We start from the raw sequence: 21,874 nt of genomic DNA on the forward strand, positions 1-21,874 counted from the left end.
TTCTTGTAGTGTGGGGCCCAAAACTGGACACAGTACTCCAGATGAGGTCTCACCAATGTCGAATAAAGGGGAACGATCACGTTCCTCGATCTGCTGCCAATTCCCCTATTTATACAGCCGAAAATGCCGGTAGCCTTCTTGGCAACAAGAGCACACTGTTGACTCATATCCAGCCTCTCGTCCACTGTGACCTCTAGGTCTTTTTCTGCAGAACTGCTACCTAGCTATTCGGTCCCTAGTCTGTAGCAGTGCATAGGATTCTTCTGTCCTAAGTGCAAGACTCTGCACTTGTCCTTGTTGAACCTCATCAGGTTTTTTTTTGGCCCAATCCTCTAATTTGTCTAGGTCCCTCTGTATCCGATCCCTACCCTCCAGTGTATCTACCATCTCTCCCAGTTTAGTGTCATCTGCAAACTTGCTGAGAGTGCAGTCCACACCATCCTCCAGATCATTAATAAAGATATTAAACAAAACCGGCCCCAGGACCGACCCTTGGGGCACTACTCTTGAAACTGGCTGCCAACTAGACATGGAGCCATTGATCACTACCCGTTGAGCCCGACGATCTAGCCAGCTTTCTATCCACCTTACAGTCCATTCATCCAGCCCATACTTCTTTAACTTGGCGGCAAGAATACTGTGGGAGACCGTATCAAAAGCTTTGCTAAAGTCAAGGAATAACACATCCACTGCTTTCCCCTCATCCACAGAGCCAGTTATCTCATCATAGAAGGCAATTAGGTTAGTCAGGCACGACTTCCCCTTGGTGAATCCATGCTGACTGTTCCTGATCACTTTCCTCTCCTCTAAATGTTTCATAATTGATTCCTTGAGGACCTGGTCCATGATTTTTCCAGGGACTGAGGTGAGGCAGGGAGTAATGGTCTCAAGTTGCAGTGGGAGAGGTTTAGGTTGGATATTAGGAAAAACTTTTTCACTAGGAGGGTGGTGAAGCACTGGAATGGGTTACCTAGGGAGGTGGTGGAATCTTCTTCCTTAGAGGTTTTTAAGGTCAGGCTTGACAAAGCCCTGGCTGGGATGATTTAGTTGGGAATTGGTCCTGCTTTGAGCAGGGGGTTGGACTAGATGATCTCCTGAGGTCCCTTCCAACCCTGATATTCTATGATTCTATGATTGTAACATGGATCCAAGTGTCTAGTATAAATTGGTGCAGCGTACCCATTTTCCCCCTGCTTGAGTATGTGTGCAAGGAGAAGCTCTGCCCCCCACTAATTATTTGCATTATTAGGTATTTATATAATGGCAATGCTCAAAAATCCCTAATGGCCAATGCACTAGGCAGTGCAGCTGAGCCACTGCACATGGTACCATAACTGCACAGAGTGCCATAACATGCCGCTGTTATAGGTCACGAGCAGGTCATTATCACCGTGCTCCTTCAGAGCAAGGGGGAGCAATGAGGGAATTGTGTCTGAGAGATACTATAAGGCAGAATGCATCATGGGGCTACTCCTGGGATGATGAAGAACCATCTAGCCCATAGGAAAGTGGAGTCTTGTCTCCATGTCTGGAGTCTTCCTGTGTCATGAATAAATAAAATGAATGAGGCCACTGAATATCTGACTATGTCATATGTCAGAGTTGCCTACAAACCTTACTCCTCTCCATGCCTGCTCCAGTGAAAGATTTGTCAGCATAAGGACTACATGATCTGGCACAGTATATTAACAATCTTCACAAAAGAAGATGAATATTAGAGAGGAATTTCTAATATTACTTTAGCTTTTAAAACACTGAATTGTTCTGAGATTAAATAGAAAAACAGGTGGAGGGAAAAAATCTTGCTTAGCTTTCATGTTAAAGATTTTGTGACTGCTTTTTCTATCCATAATTCAACATATGTGGAAAAAAATTTGAAGGAGAAAGTAGTTAAGGACATTGAGGTCAATGGTAATTGGGACAAAATACAACATGGTTTTACAAAAGGTAGATCATGCCAAACCAACCTGATCTCCTTCTTTGAGAAGGTAACAGATTTTTTAGACAAAGGAAATGCAGTGGATCTAATTTACCTCAATTTCAGTAAGGCATTTGATACCCACATGGGGAATTATTAGCTAAATTGGAAAAGATGGGGATCAATATGCAGATTGAAAGGTGGATAAGGAACTGGTTAAAGGGGAGACTACAACGGGTCATACTGAAAGGTGAACTGTCAGGCTGGAAGGAGGTTACTAGTGAAGTTCCTAAGGGATCGGTTTTGGGACGAATCTTATTTAATCTTTTTATTACTGACCTTGGCACAAAAAGTGGGAATGTGCTAATAAAGTTTGCAGATGACACAAAGCTGGGAGGTATTGCTAATACAGAGAAGGACCGGGATATCATACAGGAAGATCTGGATGACCTTGTAAACTGGAGTAATAGCAATAGGATGAAATTTAATAGTGAAAAGTGCAAGGTCATGCATTTAGGGATTAATAACAAGAATTTTGGTTATAAGTTGGGGACACATCAGTTGGAAGTAACAGAGGAGGAGAAGGACCTCAGAGTATTGGTTGATCACAGGATGACTATGAGCCGCCAAAAAACTAATGTGGTCTTGGGGATGTATCAGGCGAGGTATTTCCAGTAAAGATAAGGAGGTGTTAGTACCGTTATACAAAGCACTAGTGAGACCTCATCTGGAATATTGTGTGCAGTTCTGGTCTCCCATGTTTAAGAAGGATGAATTCAAACTGGAACAGGTATAGAGAAGGGCTACTAGGATGATCCTAGGAATGGAAAACCTGTCTTATGAAAGGAGACTCAAAGAGCTTGGCTTGTTTAGCCTAACCAAAAGAAGGCTGAGGGGAGATATGATTGCTCTTTATAAATATATCAGAGGGATAAATATCAGGGAGGGAGAGGAATTATTCAATCTTAGTACCAATGTGGACACAAGATCAAATGGATATAAACTGGACATTAGGAAGTTTAGATTCAAAATTAGACGAAGGTTTCTAACCATCAGAGGAGTGAAGTTCTGGAACAGCTTTCCAAGGGGAGCAGTGGGGGCAAAAGACATATCTGGCTTCAAGACTAAGCTTGATAAGTTTATGGATGGGATGGGATGATGGGATAGCCTAATTTCAGCAATTAATTGATCTTTGATTATTAGCAGGTAAATATGCCCAATGGTCTGTGATGGGATGTTAGATGGGGTGGGATCTGAGTTACTACAGAGAATTCTTTCCTGGGTGCTGGCTGGTGAGTCTTGCCCACATGCTCAGGGTTTAACTGATTGCCATATTTGGGGTCGGGAAGGAATTTTCCTCCAGGGCAGATTGGCAGAGGCTCTGGAGGTTTTTTGCCTTCCTCTGCAGCGTGGGGCATGGGTCACTTGCTGGAGGATTCTCTGCACCTTGAGATCTTTAAACCACTATTTGAGGACTTCAATAACTCAGGCATAGGTTAGGGGTTTGGGTGGGTGAGATTCTGTGGCCTGCGTTGTGCAGGAGGTCAGACTAGATGATCATAATGGTCCCTTCTGACCTTAAAGTCTATGAGTCTATATGTCTTGTGTCTAGACCTGGTCAAAATTTTTCTTCTGAAAACATTTTTAATCATAAAATGTAGTTTAACTGAAATAAAAAAAAGTTGGAAAATGTCAATTTCAACATTTTTCAATTTTCAAAAGTCACATATTTGATTTAAAATGTCATTTCAATATCATTTTAAGTTGAAATGCCCATTCAAAAAGAAAATGTTTGTTTCAGGATGAGAACAAATGTCAGTATTTCTGGCACAGAAATTCCCTTTTTCCGACCACCTCTGTGTTCAACAAAATGGAGATGTGATCAGTCCTCAGCAGTACTGCCTGGCTCCCAAATAAAAACAGAATATTATATTGTAATTTGATTATGAGGAAGTAGCTTAAATAAGCAAATATATTTTGGCAGAACCTACAATATTTGCAGTACAGTGCACTGTTTTTAAAAGTGTCTGCAAGAAGTTTTCAGGTCCGTATGGGGTTAGGATAGCTTGTATAAAAATAGAAATAAACGTTTGTAATTCATTTTAAGCTAATATATCATTTAAAGCTAACACTGCATTTTTCATAGTGTTTTAAACCTTATTTTTAAATAAAAATGAAGCAAAATTTGGAACAAAAATTGTTTTTTACAAAAAATCAACACATTTGTTTTGAAAATGTCAAAATGTAGTGGTTTGACTTTTTTTATTTTTTTTTTTCAGCCAGGACAGTCTAGTGAATTCAACACAAATTCGCAAAATGTTTTGGTTGGCCCAACTATGCATGTTTCATTGAATAAAATTGTTAACAAAAAATTTCACTCCACTCAAGCTATTATTTCAAAATGCAGTTGTGTGAGGTTTGTTATAAGCTTTTACTGGTCATCTGACAAAGGAACTGGGCTTGATTCCAACCTGGATTGTGATTGCTTGGCATCTCTTAGGATCAGGCTTTGTTTATGTTGGAAGGTATCAGGCTTTATATCACTGATTTCTTGTTCACCTTGATCTTCCGAGGTGAAAAGTGCTCTGTGCACTTTAACATGGAGGATGACCAGTACTCCCCAGTATCAGGCCCTTTGTGCACTAAATGTAAGTTTTTTGGCTCATTATTGGAAAGATATAATTAATAGATGCCACACCTTGAAAACAGAATAATGTACCGTATTGTTATTAATGATTAATTAAAAGGGTTATTTTAAAGACAACATTAACCTTAAATAACACACATAGATGGGCTATAGATGAGCTATGGACACTGATGCTTTAGACACCAATGAGACAGACACTTTATAGATTTCCCCTCCTCTTGCACCCCTGTGCAATGCCTGAAGAGCAGAGGAAACAATGGCTGCCTGAAAAGGGAAGATGAGTGTAATACAAGATCCAGAGTGGTCAATGGAGGGTAGAACAGTTCACTGTTCAGGAATCCCCAGGGGAACTCTGGTAGAGTCATTGTGGTGAAGGGAAAACCAGTTATGGAAAACATACAGCTAGTCAGATACTGTTTACCCTTTTGCAGATGTGGACTTTTAGTGCACTACCAGTACCATCAGAGCTACAGGAAGCTGTATTTTTTAAAGTACGATCTATCGTGGCTTCTAATTGTCTTAAGTGTTTTAGGAGCCAAAGGCATCATTTGAAAGTGCTGGTGGATACAGAGTGTCTGATGTGAAGAAAGAGCTTAATTGGAGAGAGTTGTAGTGTTTCGGGTTGAAGAAAGGAGGCTGAAAAGACTCGTGTGAGAACAGAAAAAGGAAAGGGAGGCACGTTCCAGGAATACTGTCAAGGAAGCTGTCTCTCAGTTAAATTACCCAGAAAAGGAAAGGAGCAACGTTTCCTTTTAATAAGTTACTGGCTGCTGAGTATATTTGGTTAAAAGTGAATCAGCTAGTTAGCTAAGTAAGGCAGAAGTTAGCCATCAGCAGTGTAAGTTATAAGTCCATCAGCGACACAAGCAGAGTTCAGTTAGCCCCTGAGCCAGTATGTTAGCCAGGTACTGCACCAACTACCACGCAAGATAGGGGGCAAGTTATTGTAGCTAGCCAACTAGATGCCAAGTCTGCATGATGGGCAGCTAACTACAATAGCAGAAAAGGAAGGAAATGATCTAGCTGGAAGCAAGCTGGGAAGCCAGTTCATATTCACACTGCAGTCAGGAAAAAGACCAATTTCAGTCTCGGGTTAATAGGCTATTTTCCCAGCAGTGAAACAAAGGGATCCTTTCAAACTATGAATCAGCCAACAGAATGGAACAGTGCAAAGTGGAAACCAGCCAGAAAGGCACACAGCCAACAGCTTGCCAGCAGCTAGATGCAGAAGCAACTTAGAAAGAGAGAGAGAGAGCAATCCAGGTTGTCAGGCAATTATTATTCTAGAGAAGTAATAGGGTTAGGACATCAGCTGGCAGCTAGTAGACTACTGAAGGGAGATGTCTAAGAAGGAAAAGCTAGTGAAGAGTGGAATATAAAAGACCTTTATTTCCCCCAAGGTATAGAAATTCATGTTCTGCTGATAAATTGATTGGAGCCTAAAATTGTTTGCATATCTGTTTATAAACCTGTGATTAATTCACTACAAATAATTGTTCAGATGCTTGTAAATGTGACAAGGGTGAGACATTTTATTAACACATTAAAACTTTTCAAAGTATTTTTTTATTTTAGTGTTAATATAAATAAATCTTCCACATATCCCCTTATCTATGATACAGCCACATGGCTCCTGCCCTATACTTAAGTCCCCCTTAAAGACCCACCTCTGCCATGCTGCTTACAGTGTGGTGAGTTGGCTTGTGTATGAAGTGCTTATAGTTGTTCCCTTTCCCATCATCTCTGTCTGCTTAACTCTCTGTCCTTAGATTGTGAAGACCCTTGAGCTACGGTCACCTTGCTTGAGAGTTTGGAAAGAACCTATCACATTACAGGCGCTACCCTAACTATATAAATCAGTGCCAAACACGGCACGCAAGCCGATTTTGAGTGGCACGCTGCTGCCTGCCGCGGTCCCGGCCCCCAGCGCCACTCAGCCCCCCTGCCCACCGCTCTCCCCTGCAGAAGCAGGAGGGAGAAGCTTGGTCCTGCGGCAGCCAAGCTTCTCCTCTCCCCTGCTTCTTCCCCCAGCGTGGTGCTTTCCTGCCCCTCCTCCTCTCCTTCCCTGCGCCGATCAGCTGATGGCCCTCGCGAGGGGGAGGGGGATGAGTGGCAGCGTGCTCGCTGCTCCGTAGAGGAGGCAGAGAAGAGGTAGGGATGGGACCATGGGGAAGGAGGTGGAACAGGGCATATCCCTTCCAGCCCCCTGCCATGAGAGCACCCCCATGCCCTCTGCCCTGACCCCCGAACCCCCCCCCCCCCCCCAGCCTCCTCCCCCGCCCCCCCCCACACCCAGCCCTCTGCCCTGACCCCTGCACCCCGCTCCAGGTCTGGGGTCCTGGCTGCTGGCCTCTTGCCAGCTGGCGTCCTGGCCGCAGGCCCCGCTCAGCGCGCTGCCGGCCTAGGTGAACAGAACCCCAGGCTGGCAGCGGGCTGAGCAGGCTGGCGGCATAAGATCAGCATTTTAATTTAATTTTAAATGAAGCTTCTTAAACATTTTGAAAACCCTGTTTACTTTACATACAACAATAGTTTAGTTATATAATATAGACTTATCGAGAGAGACCTTCTAAAAAATGTTAAAATGTATTACCGGCATGCGAAACCTTAAATTAAAGTGAATAAATGAAGACTCAGCACACCACTTCTGAAAGGTTGCCTACCCCTGATATAAATAATAATGACTGAACTGCTCTATTGTAATCGCCATCCACTCTCGCATGACTCCTCTTGATTAACTCCTCTTGCTTACGGTCTTTAGACAATCCTTGCACTTAAAACATGGTCTGGACAGAGGGGGTTATTGGGGGAAGGCTAAAAGAAATGGCATGTATATAACTCTTATTGAAACTTAGAAGCATTTCTCAGCTAAATATTGTGTGGTGAGTGATAGGGGAGAAAATCCCAGACCCAACACAACAAATGATGCTCTAAAGAGTCCCTTGTTCTATCAAACATTCACTTGAGGTTGTATATAATTTGTTTTGTTTCCTGGGTTTTTTGTGATATAGGCATGTAAAGCTGTTTTTGCGTCAAATAATACATTTTGTTTTCCTTTTGGTGATTTGCCTTGTTATTTTCATTTTGTGACTTATGTCTTGATGAAGGCTTTATTCTTATTTGGAAGCTGATTCAACCTATGTGGAACCAACTCGCTCCTAAGTTCTGCAATTTAGGTGCTGCCAAGAAATTTCTAAGACTCTTTGCCGTGGGAAATTCAAATATAAAAAAGCCTCAAGCTCATTCATAAAAGACAGTGAACATAGCAACCACAGTCAGAAAACCTCTAGCAGTCTGGCACCTGATAGCAGGGCTTAGACAGAGAAATAACAAAATACTCTATTTAAAAAAAAAAAAACCATTAAAACACTCTTGTCCACAGCAGTTTGAAAAACACTACAACAAGCCTACTATCAAAGCCATTATTAAAAACATTGCTTTTCAAACTTCTATGTATGTAATACATTAAACAATATGCCACTGAACTACTCTCCCCCACAGGAAGCAAAAGCCATTCTTTAGTCCCCTAAGTGCTGTACACCATTGAAGGCTCCCCCTGGGGTGTCTGGACCTTGACTGTCACACTGACATACTTATTAATGTTTAGTAGTTCCTTACTCCACAGGAAGCCCTACTGACATCAGTTCTAAGGGTGGCATTAATGATCCTTAATTGATTAAGATTCCCACAGATGGAGATATTGAGGATTTGGGGATCTAGGGGAGGGGTGAGTCATTCACACAAGTTCCTGCTGTTAGTTACTGAGAGTGTCTACACAGCTATCTGAGGTGTGATTGCAGCATATGTATATATACCCGAGCAAACTTTAATACAGCTAGTGCAATACCAAGAGCAGAGAAGCCACAACAGCATGGGCTTCAGCGTGAGCCAGCTGCCTGAGTAATTACCCTGGGTGGGCTTGTACAGCTTCACTGCTATTGAGACAGGCGCTAGCTAGATTACAGCTAGCTCAAATATGTGTCTATGTGTGCCAACTTAAAATACAGGTTTCCTGATTCCAAGTCCCAGATTCTAATTGCAAGATCATGCTCCCTCCTTGGCTTGTAGGTCAGATCAATACAGACATATTTGCTCCAAATAGAAACTTCTTTTTTTCTTTTTTAAATGACAAAACTTTCATTGGCTTGAGCGGAAACAGGCCCAGTAAAACTGATTGGAGCTTTGCCTGAATCTAGTGATAACATATCTGCTTCTTTCTGGACAATGTGAGCCATGTCCAGTGCCCCATGGGGCTAGATGGTACACAGCCCTTGTGTGTCTTTTCCTCTTTGTATGCCCCCACCCAGGGGCCAAAGCACAATTGCAGTGAACTACTCGCTAGAAGTCTAGACATCTAAAAAAGGGGAAGAAAGAAGAGGTAGAACCAGGTCTTGAAACTGTCAGGTAAATAGCTTATCAAACCTGTCTTTCCTTGGACCACCATGCTCTACTGAACTGAAGCCTCTTTATTCAGCAATGGTATGATTTAGTATTTGCTTTAGGCAGAATCTTGGTAAGCAAGTTCTCAGACCACTCTATATCAACTGAAATAGTGCATCAAAATATATTTGACATTACCTTCTTGAATCTTTAGTTATACAGTAACTCCTCACTTATCGTTGTAGTTATGTTCCTGAAAAATGCGACTTTAAGTGAAACAATGTTAAGCGAATCCAATTTCCCCATAAGAATTAATGTAAATAGGGGGGGTTAGGTTCCAGGGAAATTTTTTTCACCAGACAAAAAACTATATATTATATAGATGTAGACACAGTATACGTTTTAAACAAACGATTTAATACTGTTCACAGCTATGATGATTGTGACGCTTGGTTGAGATGGTGAAGTTAGAGGGTGGAAGAGGGAGGGATTTTCCCAGGGAATGCCTTTCTGCTAAATGATGAACTAGCATTGGGCTGAGCCCTGAAGGGTTAACACGTTGTTAATGTAGCCTCTCACACAAGGCAGCACAAACACAAGGGACGGGAGACAGCACAGCAGACAGAGACAGACACACACCTTGTGTATGGGAGAGAGAGAGAGAGATGCACACTGCCCCTTTAAGTAAGCTGACTCACTCTTAAGTTCATTGTCTTTTTAAGTGGATCAGGAAGTTGAGACACCAGCTGCTGCCCCAAGCTCTCTCTGTCTCTCTCCGTCCGTGTCCCCTCCCTGCTCTATATGGAGAAGGGGTAAGCGGGGTGCAGGAGCAGGGGGGAGGGGAACACCCTGACATTACCCCCCCATTCCCCTCCTGCACAGCAAGCAGGAGTCTCTGGGAGCAGCTCCAAGGCAGAGGGCAGGAGCAGCACATAGCAGTGGCAGGAGGGACAGCTGAACTGCCGGCAATTGATAGCCTCCTGGGTGGCTGCAGCACAGGGAACTTGGGGGAGCTGATGGGGGGCTGCCCTGGTTACAAGGCCCCACCAGCTAGCTGCAATGGGCTGTTCTTCCTGCAAGCAGTGGACAAAGCAGGCAGTTGCCAAACGACATTAGAAGGGAGCATTGCACAACTTTAAAGAAGCATGTTCCCTAATTGATCAGCAACGTAACAATGAAACAATGTTAACTGGGATGACTTTAAGTGAGGAGTTATTGTATAAGGTGGGCCCAATTCTGCTTTCCTTAAGCAAATCTGCCACTGAAGTCATTGAAGTCAATGGGAATAAGATCAGATCCACTGAAGTTAATAGGAGCTTTGTCTGAGTAAAGCAAAGTTCTATATATAAAAGTTGGATGCAGAAGAGATCCTCTTACAAAGTATATGTGGAAGGCAAGGATGTAATAACACTTGTGCCTGCTGCACACCATTTGTTAGCAAAAACTGCTATTCGGAGTGCTCTAAGTGTGATATGTGTTTCATTTACACCTAGTAACCTGTTGTCTGTCTAAGGAAAACAGAAACCAAAATATTATTATGCAAATGCAATATTAGAGAGCTTGAATGACTTTGTCTTTCCCTTCTTGTACTAAGCAATGGTGTGCTGCATGGAAATGGCATTGTTATTGGTTGCAATATGTTCATATGTTTTTATTAATTTTGTTCTGGAAGAGAGGGGTATGAAAAGAATAATCTTGTTTGAAAAGTTCTTATAAGAGCTGTGGAGCTATATTCTGCAAAAGAAGAGACCTGGGCTCTTTCTTTCCTTTATCCTTTTCAATGCTTATCTTGGTTGGTGGTTTTACTATGGGGCTATATTGTGCCTGATAGGCACTAATCTGCTGGAGCTGGTGCAGAGCTGCACTGACCCAGGGGGAGTCATTGTGCCTGAAGGTTCCTTGTCATGCAAGGGCACGTGTCCACTGCACCATCCCTTAGGCTGGTCTGAGAAGGGGACACATCTCTGTGTTTCCCCTTACCCCTTTTGTGATGCCTTATGCTCATAGGTGAACTAGCCTGAAGAACTTCCAGTTCTCAGTAGAGCTGCAAAGGTTGCCATTGTGGCTGGCCCCTGTGTGGAGGGCTCTTGGCAAACCTGCAAGGAAACAAGTCACATTCTAGTTGTATATAAATGTAGGGACCTTTGTCAATATGTTTTTATGGTCAACAATGAATATTTAAACCAATGTCCTGTCAAGTGGGGAAAATCAGTCAGGTATTGGCGTGCTGTCACAAGAAACACTAGTGTGAGAGAGCCTACTGAATAAACAAAGAATATTTTATTACCTCCTAACTCTTACCCAAATAATTCAATAAAAGTTAATTCCCACAGTAATGTTTAATTCAAACTAACATCTCTTTGCAAGCATCTGAGCCATGCCTCCTCAGGGTTTGCATAAGCAATTTCTGTTTTGTTGTGCATTTTGGGACATGGAATTACACTGAGCAATATTAACAAAATGACATCTTGAAAAATCTGCATTTGTGGAGCAGTACAAGCCATTCATTTTTTCCAAGATCCAAAATTCTCCAGTGAGTGCCACAAATCCATGATCCACCTCAGTGTTAGCTTTTGCTTTTGGATCTCTGATTTATCTAACACAAAAGCTAAAAGCTTTTGTCATAGACACATATGGGAAAACTCATGAACATAAATTAATTCTTCTAAAGTCTGCTTAATTTAGGCACATAAAACTGTCTCAAGCCTCACCTATTTTAGGCCTTGATACTGCTGCTACTGATGTCAAGAATAAAACTCTCTTTGACTTCTTTGTGTAGAATAAAGGCCTAGGTTAGTAGCACCTGACCGTCTTATGCATTTTGGCCCATACTGCTCCCCGTTTTACAGAACAGCCATTATGTGGAAGGTCTGTGAACTAGAAGATTTATATTTTTGGAGTATGTGAAAATGCTGCTGAATTGTAATGTAAGCATGGCAGCTGTTTACCAAGTCTTACAGACATTTAGGACTAATATTTAGATTTAATCTGACAAAGTATTTCACCATTGAAAATAAGTGGCCTATGTTAATGTAGAGGCTGTCAACCATAGTGATTTAGGGCATATTGCTACAATGTGGTGGGGTCAGTATTCTGAAATATTTCTTAATAAGCAAAATTGTTATGTGATTGCTGAAAAGGAGTGATTCAAATCAAATGTGCTAATCTTGGTCTCACGACTGGAGCTGGTAGACTATTTTTGACATGTTGATGAAAATTTTGCATTATTTTTTGTTTGTTTTAAATTTCCACAAAAAAATTAGGTGGAAAAATATTTTTAAGTGAAACATTTTGTTAATTTTTCTACTAGTTCTGCTGGTGACTCTATTCAGTCATTCATTCCTCTTGCCAGCAAAGTCTGGAAAAGGAGACCATTCACTTTTTTGAAAGCAAGATCTGAGGAGTGCAGTTCTTTCAAGAAGAGTGGGGGGAGGGCAAGACACCTAACTAGTTTTAAGACTGAGCTTGATACATTTATGAATGGGATTATATAGCATGGTTACCTGTGATAGGAGGGGACTGGACTCGATGACCCAAGAGGTCTCTCCCAATCCAATGTTATTAAGATGAAATACTTCGTGTTGCTTGAACATAATCCCTTCTTATCAGTGTAGCAGTAGTCTTGACGGACTCCAGTGTTAGTCCCACCTACCCCTTATTAAGAAGATGTTTTGAGGATGGGTTCTATTCTATTCTGGTTCTAATATATACCCATAATAATATTTAAATGCCTTCCAATAATACATTAAACTATGTGTCTAACCTCTGTTGTGTGGTACTTGTCTTATTTCTCTCTTCTCGGCTGGGAGAAAAATGTTAATAGATTTATATATATGACTGCTGTGGTATCTGTTTTTTTATTAGTGAAGGCAGGTCACAGGAGTGCATGTTGCCCTGAAATAGCAAGTGGTGAGGTCTTAGATTCGGGTTGGCTCATTTCACAATCTGGAGCTGTTTCCAAGAAAGCTCAGTCTCCTGGCCAGGCAACTTGTATCCTTGCTGTAGACAGTTCCATTGTGTCTAGGGAAAGAAATTGTTGACTGCATTCCTTATGCTGGAGTTTTAGGTGATCTTGTAGGTGTTCCAGGACCTCATCATTAAGCACCTTGAAGACCGAGGTCTTGAATTGGACATGATACTATCTAGGGAGCCAGCGTAGAGTGAGTGGAGGACAAGTCTGATATGCTTGTCATAGCCTGTGTTGCTGTGGATATGTGCTGCTGTGCTCTGTACTGATTGAAGTTTCCTAAGGGCCAGGTAGATTACATCTCTGTAGTCCATCTGGGTGGTAGTCCATCTGGGTGGTAACTATCACAGTTAGAAAATCTCTGGAACGGATTAAAGACTGCCATTCTCTCGACATGTGCTGAGTCCATTGGCTATGTCACCCACCATCACCAAGATTGGTTTGATGAGAATGATGCTGAGATTCAGGGCCTACTTGATTAGAAAAGAAAAGCTCATTGCATGTGGCAAAATGACATATCACATCAGCAGAAGAAAGAGTCATACAAGCAACTCAAGGATGATGCGCAAAGGAAAATCCGTGACATCAAAAATAAGTGGTGGAGAGAAAAGACCCAGGATATTGAGCTTTATGCTGATAAACATGACATGAGGAGTTTCTTTCAGGAAATAAGGGCCATTTATGGCCCATTGTCCCATGGACCCACACCACTCCAAGACCAAGATGGGTCAACGTTTTTTAAGGACAGTGAAGCCATCAATGCTAGATGGAAGGAGTATTTTGAGCTACTCCTGAACTGTGAGTCAACTGTTTCTGATGTCACTATCGAGTCTATATGTCAATGACATGAAAGAGAATCTCTTGTTGACCCCCTCTCCCCACCCTTGAAGAAGTAACACAACCCATTATGCAAACTAAGAACAACAAGGCAGTAGGGCCAGATGGCATACCAGCTGAAGTCTACAAGTTTGGAGGTAAAGAACTGGTAGGGAAGCTCCATGAACTTTTTCTTCATATCTGGTATAATGAGAAGATTCCAAAAGACTTGAGAAACACTAACATTGTTACAATCTTTAAGAAAGGAGATAAGTCAAAGTGTGGAAACTATCAAGGCATTGTCTTGCTATCTACAGCAGGGAAAATTTTTGCCTGTATCCTCTTAAACTGATTACTTCCCCTGGCTGAGGAAACGTTGCCGGAATCTTGGTGCAGTTTTAGACCATCCTGCAGGACAACCAACCTGATCTTCATTGCCCACCAAATCCAGGAAAAATCTCAGGAGCAAAATCAGGACCTGTACATGACTTTCATCAATTTGACAAAGGCCTTTGACTCTGTCAATCGCTAAGCCCAGTAGAAGGTGCTGGCCAGATTTGGCTGTCCTCCAAAATTTATTAAGGTCCGAAGGCCTCTCCATGATCAGATGACTGCCACAGTTCTGTGTAATGGCCTTGAGATGGAAACTTTCATCATCAAAACTGGGGTTAAGCAAGGATGCGTTGTTGCCCCAACCCTGTTTTCCATCTATTTAGCAGTCATTTTGGTCCTCATTACAGATCATCTCCCCAATGGAATTGACATTCAATACAGAATGGATGGGCAGCACTTTAATCTTCGACGTCTTTGCTCAAAGTCTAAAGTCTTCAGGGCATCCATTACTGATCTTCAGCATGCTGATGATTGTGTCATCTTCGCGCACACTGAGAATGACCTTCAGTCCATACTGGATTTTCTCGCACAAACTTACTGAAGCTTAAGACTCTCACTCAATATTGAGAAGACTAAAGGGTTCTATCAACCTGCTTCAGGCCTTGCACATGACCCACCACAAATCACCATCGAGGGTCAGATTTTGGAGACAGTTGAGCACATTTTGCTACCTGGGTAGCCAACTTTCTCAAAATGCAAAAATCGACAGTGAGATCCAGCACAGGATCCAGTGCTCAAGTGCTTCCTTTGGGAAATTGCTCTGATGCATTTTCACGAACCATGACCTACGACAGGACACCAAGATCCAGGTCTTTAAGACAGTTGTTGTTCCAACACTCCTCTATGGATGCGAAACCTGGGTGACCTATCAACAGCACCTCAAGAGTTTGTAGAGGCATCACCAACGATGCCTCCGCAAGATCGCCGCACTAATGCCAGCATCCTCGCCGAAGCCAATGTCACCAGCATTGACGCAATGATCCTCATGCACCAACTTTGCTGGGTTGGACATTGTGTGCGGATGCCAGACTCTTGCCTCCCAAAACAAGCCCTCTACTCTCAGCTCACCAATGGTGGTCAGAGTAAACCCTACAAAGACACATTGAACACGTATCTTAAGAAAACTGATGTGGACATCACAAGCTGGGAAGAGCAAGCCACCAACAGACCCCAATGGCGCCATATCCTCCATCAGGCAGTGGCCCGCTTCGAGAAGAAGCGCCTTGTCCTCTAAGCTGAAAAGAGAGAGAGGAGGAAGGTAAAAGAAATACCTTTCTCACAGCAGGCCGCTGGCCTGCCATAAAATGTCTGTACCTACTGCAGGCAGATTTGTGATTCCAGGATCAGACTCCTGAGTCATCTCAGGACCCATATGTAACTCGATGGTAGAGGTCATCCTCAAATCGAGGGATTGCCAATAATCAATCACCATAGTTCAGGGCAATTTTACTTATATTCCCCTTCTGTGGTTCACCAAGGGCACCCATTCTTAGGTTTCTGGATCCCCAGCTGTCACTTCTCTTGGATACATGCACAAGTCTCACTCCATCATGACCAGGGCATTTCCAGATTGAACAGTTCCCTATCTTCTCTATGAATCCCCAGCAAGTCAGATTGTCTACACAGGTCTGCTTTGCTTTTCTCCTGAGAGGTTATAAACAGCATTATTGCCCACAGTTATAAGGTGCAACACAGCTTTACCTATGCAAGCACATATATTCCTAAGGTGAAAGCAATTCAGAGATAACTTATTAAAATAATAAAAGAACTTACACACATGCTAATAACCTTACCAAGGGCACTGGGAGGAGTCAGTCATTCAAACCCACCAAGGCGTTTTTCTGTGGTTACAAGTTCATAACAATTTTGGCTCAGAAAAAGCACATCCATGAATCTGAGAGTTGCTCCTTAATACAGTTTGGGCCTCTGATCTTGTCCTCATGAAACAAGTGGTCAGCAGACAAAGATCCCCTCCTCGGGGCAAAGCTTCAAAAGGCTGAGTTCCTGGATACATTACAGACGGGATACATTAGTAAACACTTCCCCCTGGAGATTTCCTGGGAAACCTACTTAACTTTAAAAGTTCATTCTTGTCCTGCACATTGTTTCAGATAGTCCTTAGAAGCTTGCAACACTTCCCAGGGTTTACATTAGTCATGTCTTCCCCTAGAGAAGTTACATACAATCCTGCAATAATACGTAAACATTTGCATTTTTAATACAAAGAACTTCTAAAAATATTTAAACTTAATTCAATGAAGTTTAACTTAATTCAATAAGATTTGTCCGGGAAATTGCTGTATCTGTCATAGTAACAAAAGCATATATGACTAGTACATACTGCCAGGATGGAACATAGCTGGTAGAGTGTTACTTGCAGATGCTGCTATGTGAGAATTTAGGATAAGCCAAGAATCCAGGAGCACTCCTATGCTGCAAACTGCACTGACATGATTACTTGTGGGTGTGTTTATAAACAGCCTTGGAAACTTCAGTCCCACTAAAAACATGATTATATTTTCCCTTGGATTGAGTCCTCATTTAGAATTATATTTTGAGACTTGTCAGTAGCCAGATTTTAATCTATTTAGTGTGTACCATGCTGATTTTGTATCATCCCTATTTCTTAATCAAAATGTCATATGGTACCAAATCAAATGCATTATAGAAGTCTAAGTATATTACATCAATATTATTACCTTTATCAACCAAACTTGAAACCAAATAAAAAAGGATTTACAATTAATGTGAAAAGTTATTGTCTGCAAACCCATGTTAGTTGCCATTATGTATATTATTCTCTTTTCATTCTTTATTGATAGAGTCTAGTATCAGCCATTCCATCACTTTGCCTGGGATAGATGTGAGGCTGACAGGCATATAATCACCCAGGTCATCTCATTTTCCCTTTTAAAATATTGGCACATGAGCTTTCTTCTAGTGTTCTGGAACTTTCCCAGTGTTCCAAGATTTATTGAAAATCAACATTGAGTCCACAATGCTCCTGAGACAGCTCTTTTAAACTCTGGGATACAAGTTTTCCACACGATCTGATTTTAAAATGTCTAATTTTAATAGCTGCTATTTAACATCCTCCTGTGTTACTATTGTTATGAAAAGTATATCTTCATCTGATTTTTTACTAAATATAGAACAGAAATATCTATGGAATACTGCTTTTTCTGCATTATTATTCACAACTCAATCCTTTCCATCTAGTAACTGTACAAATACCATTGTTAGATTCCTTTGTTCCTAATATAATCTTTAAAAATCTTCCCTTGTCCTTAATTCAACTGACAACTGTTTTTTTTCTTGGGTCTTTTTGCTTCCCTTATCAATTTTATACAATTCCAATCTTCTAATTTATATATTTATATTCACTGCTATCAACTTCCCCTTTTTCATGTGTATGTTTATACGTAACATTTATTACTGCTTTTATTTCCCCTTTAGGTCTGGTTACATTTTTTTTAATTAGCGTGGAATTCATTTGTGATTGTGACATTGAGAGTTTTTGAGACTCTAATAAAATATTCTTAAACAATTCCCAATTATCATTTTCATTTTCTGTTTTAATTTTTTCCCTGTTGATTTGGCTTATAATTGTCCTCAGTGTTGTGGAATTGGCCCTCTTAAAACACCAAGTATACTTTTTCATGTCATCCTCATTTGTTGTGTGTGATCAAAATAATCATATCATGATCACATACATCTAAGGAATCACTCATTTCAGTTCTGTGATCAGTTCCTCTTTATTGGTTAAGATGAGGTCTAATATAAAATTCCTTCATGTTCGATGCTACATTTTTTTGAATTAGGAAATTGTCATCTATAATCTTTAGAAATTCTGAGGATGTTTCAATACTGGCAGCTTTAGATCTCCAGTATATGTCACATGGGTTGTAATTCTCTATAACAACAGAGTTCCCCTCCCCCCCATAATAGATAGATGCTTAAGGAGTCAGTTACCTTTTTTCTCTAGTATGATGTGGTGGTCTTCAGCAGACACCAATAGTACCCATCTATCTCTTAGGAGATGGATCCATAAACAGTCAAGACCATTTGCATCTGAGTTGTCAGTGTCTAAGGATATGCCTGCACTGCAATAAAACACTGCAGCTGGCCCATGTCAACTGACTGAGGCTCGTGAGGCTTGGCTGTGGGGCTATAAAATTGCAGTGCAGATATCCAGGCTTGGGCTGAAGCCTGTGCTCTGGGACCACAGCTGGCCTCAAGCCCAAGCCCGGATATATAGACTGCAATTTTATAGTCCTGCAGTCTGAGCCCCATGAATCTGAGTCAGCTGACACAGGCCAGACGCAGGTGTTTTATTACAGTTTAGACATATCCTCAGAAACAGATAAAGCCATTTTTTACATAGTGCCCTATCCTTCTCCCCTTTTGCCATCTCAATCCTTCCTAAAAAGACTATAACATTGATTTTAACATTTTAGTCATGTGGATCTTCCCATCAATTTTCAGTAATATCAAATAGATTGAATTTATGCTCTCAAATGAGCAATTCCAGTTCCTCTTGTTAATTACCCACACTTCTTAGCATTGGAATATAGGCAATTAGGTTTTTTTTCTCTTCATGGCCCTTGATTTACTTGATTAATTTTTGTTCCCAACATCTTGATTTAGTTATGAGTGTTCATTGGTTCCCCCTTTTCACCATCCCCTTTTGTTGTTAAACACCCTGCTGTCTAGTCTAGCCTGCTGTCCCCTAGAAAATTGGTTCCCCTTCTACTGTGATGAAGTTCATCCAAACTATAAAGCCCACTCCCTCCCCCGAGGAAGGTGGGTCAGTGTTCCACTAAACTATGTTACACCACTTACCTAGCCAGTGGTTCACTTCCAGAATCTCCAAGAAGATCACTTGGACCTTCTGCATCCCTCTGAGTTCCCTTAAGCCATCTAAAATCTGTGAAGTAGTGTCATTAGTTCCAATATGTTCCATCTCCAATGGATCTTTTCCCATCAACTTCCAGTCTTAGAGTCACATTTCATGCCTTGGCTTCAGGAAGAGAGCATACCACTCTGGTGTCCCCTTGCAAAGTGTTGTTTCAATTCTTCTTACAATAGAATTCCCAACAAGGACAGTCTGTCTGTCTTGCATAGTTGGTGATCTCTTTGTGGGCATGCTAAGCATCCCTCCGCAGGTGTGTCCCATACAAGCTCTCCATTTCATTGGACCAGTGAATCTTCACAGATATTTTTGAGACAAGGTAGGCAAGGTAATATCTTAAGGTAACAGAAGTTGGTCCAATAAAAATATTACCTCATCCACCTGGTGTATCTAATATCCTGGGACCAACATGGCTACAACACTGCAAACAACAAGAGATATTTTGGGCTGTTTTCACACTAAGAATATAACAATTGGATACTTCTCCTCCTCTTGCCTCTGGTGGCTATGAACTGCCAGGCCTCGTCTTTGGTGCCCATGCTCTCTGGTTCCTCGGTGGACAGTTCTTTTCTCTCTTGAATCTAGCATGGTAATGCTTGCTCTTTCTGCTAGTGCAAGATTTCCTCAAGCTCTCTGATAGTCTGCAGTGTCTGTACTTGTCCTTCCAGAGCACAAATCTTTTCTTCCAGCACAGCCACCAGCTTGCACTTCATACAGAGGAATTCCCTTCTAGCAGGGAAGATATCATGTCACATCTGTTGCAGGACACAACCACTGTTCTGTCACTGACCATCACAGTACTGATCACAGAACAATACCTAGAAAGGGAGCCTCTCACACTCCTTCTCCACACTCCCCTGTTTGCCAATCCCATTGCCCACTCAGGAGTTTGCCTAGTAACTTCATTGGAGTTGACACTGATTAACACTAGGGTAAGATAAGATTCAGGCCTATTTAATGTCTGCATATGTATAGTAAAGACTATTTTTTTCTCTCTATGGACCCATTCTAAGACGGGCTGAGCACCTTCAGCTCCAATGGGAAGAAGCAGCACCGTATAGAACTGTACCCAGTGAGAAAGAGGGGGAGAGATTTATTGTTAGTTTTTAGGACTATATTTTAATATGGTGGAATATGTTCCACCATTATTTATTATAAAACTGTCTGGTCATATCCTCCGCTGGCGTAAATTGTAATTTCTCCATTTAAATTAATGGAGTTCCAATGATTATACCAGCTGAGGATCTGGGCCTCACATTTTTAATATATGTTTATATTTGGAGACTATTTTACAACAGACACTCCTGAGATGTGTCATCTACAATATGTCTACCTTTGATCTAGGCTCATAACTCCCAACTTGAGGAGAGGCACCCATGCCAGGTCTGGTCAAGCTAGTGCTCTAGAAATAGAGGGTAGCCACAACAGCACAAACAAGAGGAGGGGCGAGCTGCCAACTACATACCTATCTGAGACTCAAGGCAGCTCACCCCTCCTGCCATTCATGCCAGCACAGCTATGCTCTATTTATTAACACACGAGCTCAATCAGAGCTAGTGCAGCTATGTCTCCTTTCGTTGGAAATTATACTCCTATCTCAAAGTGTAGCCATACCCTTAGAAACACAAAATGTTAGGGGGGCTAAAGAGAGATTTCAACTTTACTGGGACCCTCAATTAATGATGTTTCAGAGCCAGGCATTTACTGTGCATTATTGATTAATTTTATTGATTGTTTAACATGATCCCAAATGCCCATTAGTGGAGAGACTTGCATATACAGCAGTCATGTTATTCAGAACACAGAAAGAACACCTCTACCAGAATATGTTGATAAACTGTATGACAGCAGTGGTTTTATTGCTTAGAAAATCACTTGTGTGGCCAGCTTTTCCTGGGGGTGGAGTAAAACAAATGTGTGATATGAAACAGAAGCATTTGAAATGCAGGTTGATTAAATTAAAAACAAATACTCTCTTTCAGTTTTATCCAATAATCTTCAGCCAGACTTTGATGTTGGGGAAATTCAGCAGCATGGCATCCAGTCATACTGTCTGTGATTGTCCTTGCTTCAGTCTTTTCTCTGATATTGGCGTCCCAATTGTATTGCTTCATGATCAACACAGATGCTATTATCCCCAATTCCTAGAACAAGGCAAAAATGTGTTAACGTATGGGAAAAAATGTTACAAAGTGATATCTGACCTTGAAAGATTTTGTATACAGGAGTACAAGACTTAAGAAAGTAATAAAGAGCTTAGGGGAGCAAGAAACCTAATACTTCAGTGACATCAGCAAAATGGCTGCACACAGAAGGCTATTCAACAATCAAGTACACAAAAGCTAATTTGCCACAGATAGCACAAATTCTGTGCAGATTCTTTTAGATTATTTGAATTAACTGTAGGGATATTTTTAGAGCAATGCTGTTTGATTTAATTCAAGCTAGTGTTAGTGTTAGTTAATGAAAAGAGCTACTTCATATATTATATAGATATAGATATATATAAATAAGGTTACAGATAATAGCCAACATGAATTTGTCAAAAACAAATAATGCCAAAACAACCTAATTTCATTCTTTGACATGGTTGCTGGCCTAGTGGAAAAGGGGGAAGCTGTAGATGTGATTTATCTTGATTTAAAGTAAGGCTTTTCAGACAGTCCCACATGACATTCTCCCAAGCAACATAGGAAAATGTGGTCTAAAATTACTATAAAGTGGATAAATTTTTTTGAAAGATTGTACTTGAAAAGTAGTTATGAATGGCTAGCTGTCATACTGGGAGGATGCATCTAGGGGGTCTCACAGGGGTCTTTTCCTGGGTCCAGTGCTTTTTAA

At 41.3% G+C, this 21,874-nt stretch overlaps 1 protein-coding gene across 21 annotated transcripts in view; it reads left to right on the forward strand.

Annotated features, from left to right (window-relative positions):
- LOC113406698 (neurexin-1) overlaps positions 1 to 21,874 on the forward strand; it is a 1,188,348-nt gene that overhangs the window by 489,512 nt on the left and 676,962 nt on the right. The gene's annotated exons all lie outside the window — the stretch shown is intronic.

This window comes from Terrapene carolina, unplaced genomic scaffold (genome assembly GCF_002925995.2).
Source record: "Terrapene carolina triunguis isolate 2854851 unplaced genomic scaffold, T_m_triunguis-2.0 Scaffold122, whole genome shotgun sequence".
Lineage (NCBI taxonomy): Eukaryota > Metazoa > Chordata > Testudines > Emydidae > Terrapene > Terrapene triunguis.